The following is a 6,110-nucleotide window of genomic DNA, read 5'->3' as shown; positions in this document are numbered from 1 at the left end:
TTAGCTTATAACAGCGTGTAAGGGCCACCTCTCCTCTTGTCTGAAGGAAGCTTGCTCTCTCTCTCTTGGGCTGGGATGCTGGAGGAGGCAGTTACTCATCCCCTCTCACTGTTCTCTCTATCTAGGTAATATAGGGCTTCTGAACTCTAATTCTTTACTAATGTTAAATATGATTAATAAATGTTTAATGCCAAAAACTGGTGCAATAACCTCTAATTTAAAGTAGCAATCAATATATTAGAAACCACAGCTAAGTTCCCCAATAACTCAGAACAGAGACAGGCTTCCCCCCAATATTTCAAATGACACACATTCCTCATCTGGCAAATGATGGGGTTGGAGTAGATCAGAGGTTCTTTATGGTGACATATAAAAATTTCAAGATACATAGTTTATGAGTAAGTAATCATTTTATTAATCATGTTAACATATAATTTAAAAAGGGAATCAGTTATACTCTTTTTTTTTTTTAGTGAGGCAATTGGGGTTAAGTGACTTGCCCAGGGTCACACAGCTAGTAAGTGTTAAGTGTCTGAGGCCAGATGTGAACTCAGGTACTCCTGACTCCAGGGCCGGTGCTCTGTCCACTGTGCCATCTATGCCAAAGACCCCTCATAGAACCCACTCAATGCTTATATGCCCTTAGAAGAATGGGTATTCCAGAGGGTGCTAATGAACCCTGATTGGTTTACAATTAATGAGAAGAATGAATATTATAATGAGTGGTGGACTATTTCTTTTTTTTTTGTTTTTTTTTGGGGGTGAGGCAATTGGGGTTAAGTGACTTGCCCAGGGTCACACAGCTACTCAGTGTCAAGTGTCTGAGGCCGGATTTGAACTCAGGTCCTCCTGAATCCAGGGCCGGTGCTCTATCCACTATGCCATCTAGCTGCCCCGGTGGACTATTTCTAATAAGGGTCTGGGGAATGTCACTTTGATCATGTCATTTATTTCCAAATCACTCCCCTCTCCCTGTATTGGGTAATTTAGACAAAGGATCTACCTCCCTGCCCTAACCTGCCTCAGTAGAACACAGTGGGTCAGAATTAACCTTAGATTAAATAATTTGTAAGGTTTCCTAGTTGGGTGGGGCAACATCTACACCTAGATAATATAGCCTAGTTGGGGTAAAATTTTAGTAAAGGTCATGGATCTCCCCAATAATTTGTTATTTAATAAGAATTTCTCTTATAACCTAGGATCCAATGGCTCCATGGGTACATTTAAGGAGGTCTGTGAACTTTAATGGGAAAAAAATTACTTCTTTATTTTCACTAATCTCTAACTGAAATTCAGCATTTCCTTCAATTATGAATTTCAAAAATTATTCTCAGAAGGGGTCAATAGGCTTCACCAGATTTCCAAGATCTTCTTGACTTGTCCTTTATAGTCTATCTTGATTACAGTCACATCCATGCCTGGTAAGTATAAAACTGGGACAGCATATTTTCAAAAAGATTTATGGCTTTCCCTTTGTTTGATGCAGGGTTGAGAGTCAGTTGCCTTCTTCGCTTATGTTTTGAAAGGAATGAGTTGATTTCCAAATACCTGGGCTTTCTTGACAGGCTACTATCCTTAGTTAGGTTATCATTGTGTTTTCCACGAAGAAAATGTCCTCCCCAGGTCAGCATACAGGCACCAAATGTAATTTTCTTCCCAAGGTTCTGAAAGGTTTTGATAAGTTGTGTCATCTCTAGTATGCCAATACCCCATCCTGCCACTCGGCAGCACACTCTCCCCACTCTCTGAACTAGATGAAAAGTAAGGTCTCTTACAGCTCAAAATCTATTATCCTATAAGCCCTTTGAGCCCCAATTTCCTAATCTATCAAATGTAGGGTTTGGACCTCATCACCTCTTAAGGTCCCATCCAGATTTTAGTCTATGATGCTATATTTTAATGAATGCAAACACATGAGAGACTTGTCTATTCAGGTTGCAAAATGTATGCCTGCTTCTTTCTTGTAGAGACATGAACTGAAGCAGAATGAAATGTACTGTATACAAAAGAACAGCAATAGTGTAAGATGATCTGCTGGGAAGCATGTGGGTATTTTCAGCAAGGCAATGATCCAATATAACCCTGAAGGACTTATAAAAATTGCAACCCATTTACAGAGAAAGAACTGATGGTATCTGAGAATAGATGGAAACACATTTAAAAAAATATTTTTTCTTTGACAATTACTTAATCTGAAGTTTTGTTTTTTAACTGTTTTCTCTCACAACCTATCTAATGTGGTAATGTTTTCCATGACTACTCATGTATAACTTATTTTGAATTGATTGAGTTCTTGTGGGTGGGGGGTGGGAAGGGAGGGAGGAACAGAAGGTGGAACACAAAGTTTTAAAAAATTGATGTCAAAATCTGGTTTTACATATATTTTGGAAAACAATCAAAGGAAAATGCATGAACAAAAAAAAATTTTTTTAAAAAGAAAGAAACCTATCTACCCTAGGCTTCATCCTGGCCTCCTTCTTCTTTTCCTTCTACCACCAACATGAGATTCGGGAACGAAAAAGAGCACGTGAGCAAGAGAGGGAGAGGGAGAGAGAGAGAGAGAGAGAGAGAGAGAGAGAGAGAGAGAGAGAGAGAGAGAGAGAGAGAGAGAGAGAGAGAGTGCCTGCCATACTTCCTACTTCCTGCCTCTCTGTGGGACAGGAAGAGGGGCGTTCCCCACACACAGCTCCAAGCTAATTGGCTGGTAGCATTCAAGTCCATTGATTTATATGACTTAAAGGTAACTTCTGGACACTGATGTGACCTCAGAAAGGTCACCTCATGCTTTCTTGGCAGTGGTCACTGGTAATAATATTCTCACATACAATATTCCCAGCATCACAGAAGATGCCCAAATCAAGAGGCCCACAAAGAAGGGTCCCACATGTGTGCCCACATCAAAGAAGGTGCTATGCTTCATGAACAAAGCAGAATTGCAGTAGCTCAAAAACAACATGAGATATACAGTTTTAGAAATATCTCCACTCCAAATGTTCATATGAACTATTTGTGCCTGTCATGTAGTAAAGCCTTATGAGTTCATATTGAGATCATATGAGCCATAGTTGGACATACTGTAGCCTGAGCTCCAACATAGTGATGCCATTTTGGTCTTTGAGAATGAATGATAACAACCACCACCATCCCTCCAGATCACCTAGTACAGTACCTTGCATATAGTATGTGTTAAGTGAATATTTCCTAGACCTATTAAAACTAGAGGCCACCCTAGTGAGCATTTAATCCAACACACTTGTTTTGTACATGACGGAAGTAAAGGTGAGTAATTAGCCCAAGGTTACATAGTTCATTAATATTCAGAACTTTAGTCTAAGGTTTCTGTGACTTTATTAGAAAGTCTTTTTCTTTGTGGTAGCTAGAAAGTACACTTGATAGAGTGTTAGTGGTGGATCAGCAAGACATGAGTTAGAATCTTACCTTAGACAATCTCAGTTTCCTCATCTGTAAAATGGGACAATAATAGCAACTACTTCTTAGAGCTGTCATGTGGATCAAATGGGACAATAGATGTATTGTAAACTTCTTTGTGAACCTTAGAATACCAGAAAAAAATGTGAGTTGTTTTATTAGTAATTATTATTATTATTATTATTATTATTATTGAATGAATAAGAATAAATCAATGTTTTAAAAGATTCATTTAATACCTGACTTAAAAATCAGTCACTGGTTTGAATATCATTTCATACATTGGTTATGTACTGTGGCTACACAGAATTTTTCATTTAAAAAGACACATACACTGAACTTCACTTATTGTTACCTTGTCATATCAGGTCTGGTTGGGCCCACAATGAACAATTATTGATTGGAGCCTTCAATGCTTCTGATCCTGACTAAAATACATTACAACCCCTCAAGTCAACCTGAGAGAACACACAGAGGTAGATAGACCTTTGGGGTCTTTTTGATGTGGCAAAAGGAGAATTTTATCAGCTGTGCTCCTCATCTCAGGTCAGAGAGAAATATAGAACACACATTGAGGGAGATCCTGGCTGGTGATCATCTTTGGGCTTAATGCTTTGGTGACTTTCTGGGAATCCATCTGATAACCAGCAGGCTCCAGGGCAGGTCAGATCTCAAAGTGTTGGCTTTAAGCCTAATTTGCTTATTTTACAAGCAGAACATTTTCCTGGAGAAGGACATAAACAAGGCTATAATGTAACTCCCTCTCAAAACAAAACAAAACAAAACAAACAACAACAAAAAACATCTAGAGCAAAGGGAAGCCACATTTTTCCAGCATGTGAAAAGGACACTTTCCTACTGTGTATAGTTATTTGCTTTACCCTCCCATGCAGTCCAGAGATTGCAAAACTGTTTGTAAGACCTTGCAATCGATTAGTCTTGGACTGAATGTGAAGATGTAGATATTACTGCTGCTAGGGCCACTGCTCATGCTATCCCAGAACACAAAAGCTCAGTCCCCCAAGCATTTTGTCCTTGCTTCCAAACTGCACTTGTGCCACACCAACCCTACCCTCAGTCCACCCACGTTTCCAGGTATGTTCTTTGTCTCTGTGACATTGTTCAAACTGCTTTCTATATCGTCAGTGACCTCCCTTTGTGCTAACTCACACCAAATTGATTCATTTTTATCGATTTTTCATAACCTAACTCAGATGCTACCTCTTAGAATCATGGCAGGCCCCCTTTTTTATATTCTCTTTGGGACATAGACCTATTAGTGGTATTGCTGAATCAAATGGCACAATTTAATTGCCCTTTAGCCATAATTCCAAATTGCTCTCCAGAAAGATTCACAACGCCAACAATTAGTGTCCTAATTTTCCCATATCCTCTCCAACATTTATCATTTTCCTTTACTGTCATATTAGCCAATCTGATAGGTGTGAGATGCTATGATTTTTTTAACCCACTCATTCTTTAATTAGATAGTTTAGTCTCCATTCAATTTTTAATCTATTTCTCTGGTCATTTATTAAATGTAAATTTTATTGCATTATAACTTGGAAAAGACATTTAATTCTGGAAAGACTATATAAAAGGGGCCTACATGTGAAAAAAATATTTAAAGCATCTCTTTTTACAGTGGCAAAATATTTGAGATTAAGAGACGGCCCATCAATTGGGGAATGGCTGAAAAACTTGTGGTATATGAATGTAATGGAATGCTATTGTGTAATAAGAAATGAGGATAAGCTGATTAAAAAAAAGAAAAACCTGGAAAGACCTGTATGAGCTGATGTAAGTGAAATGAGCAGAACCAGGAAAGCATTGTGAATAGTAACAGCAACATTGTGTGATGATCAACAATGAATAACTTAGCTCTTCTTAGCAATACATGATCCAAGACAACAACAAAGGTCTCATAATGGAAAATGCTATCCACATCCAGAAAAAGAACCGATTGACTCTGAATGCAGATCAAAACATACTATTTCCACTTATTTTATTTTTTGTGTGTTTTTTTTCTATTTTGGTCTGTTTCTTTTTTCACAACTATGACTAATTTGAAAATACATTTTACATGATAGCACATATATAACCTATATAAAATCACTTACCATTTTAGGAAGAGAAGAGAGGAGGGAGAAAACTGAAAATCTAGTAAAAAAATGATAAAAATTGTCTTTACATACAATTGGAAAATATTATTAAAAAAGAAAGTGTTTAAACACCATAAAAGAGAAAGATGTAAATCAGCATGAAAAATGAAAACTGATTACTCTCAGGCTGGAGGAATTTGCTTCCATGCCCTAGGTCATCAGGGGACAGGAGGAGTAAGAGGATGAAGAAAATTGATGAAGATGAAGGTGACAAAGAAGATAATGATGATAACAAAGAAGACAACAAAGAGTATGATGATGACAATGATGTTGGAGAAGGAGAAGGAGAAGGAGAAGGAGAAGGAGAAGGAGAAGGAGAAGGAGAAGGAGAAGGAGAAGGAGAAGGAGAAGGAGAAGGAGAAGAGGGAGGGAGAAGAGGGAGAAAAGGGAGAAGAAGAAATTCCATGTGAAAATCAAAAGAAAATGTGAGAGAAAAAAGGTAGACACTGAAGAGAAAGTAGCCGCTTGCCCATGAAAGGATGAAAAAGTAAATCTACAAAAGTCAATTTATTTATGGAG

The 6,110-nt window shown here is 37.9% G+C and overlaps 1 long non-coding RNA gene across 1 annotated transcript; it reads right to left on the bottom strand.

The window, feature by feature from the left end:
* Positions 1 to 540: 540 nt before the first annotated feature.
* On the bottom strand, positions 541 to 4,014 carry LOC122743846. The gene is made up of 3 exons (XR_006355029.1): positions 3,785 to 4,014; positions 3,439 to 3,553; positions 541 to 1,664 (listed from the first exon to the last, which is right to left on the bottom strand). It is a non-coding gene; the product is annotated as an uncharacterized LOC122743846 (long non-coding RNA).
* Between the last annotated feature and the right edge of the window lie 2,096 nt (positions 4,015 to 6,110).

This window comes from Dromiciops gliroides, chromosome 2 (genome assembly GCF_019393635.1).
Source record: "Dromiciops gliroides isolate mDroGli1 chromosome 2, mDroGli1.pri, whole genome shotgun sequence".
Classification (NCBI taxonomy): domain Eukaryota; kingdom Metazoa; phylum Chordata; class Mammalia; order Microbiotheria; family Microbiotheriidae; genus Dromiciops; species Dromiciops gliroides.
This window is presented reverse-complemented; position numbering and strand designations above follow the sequence as displayed.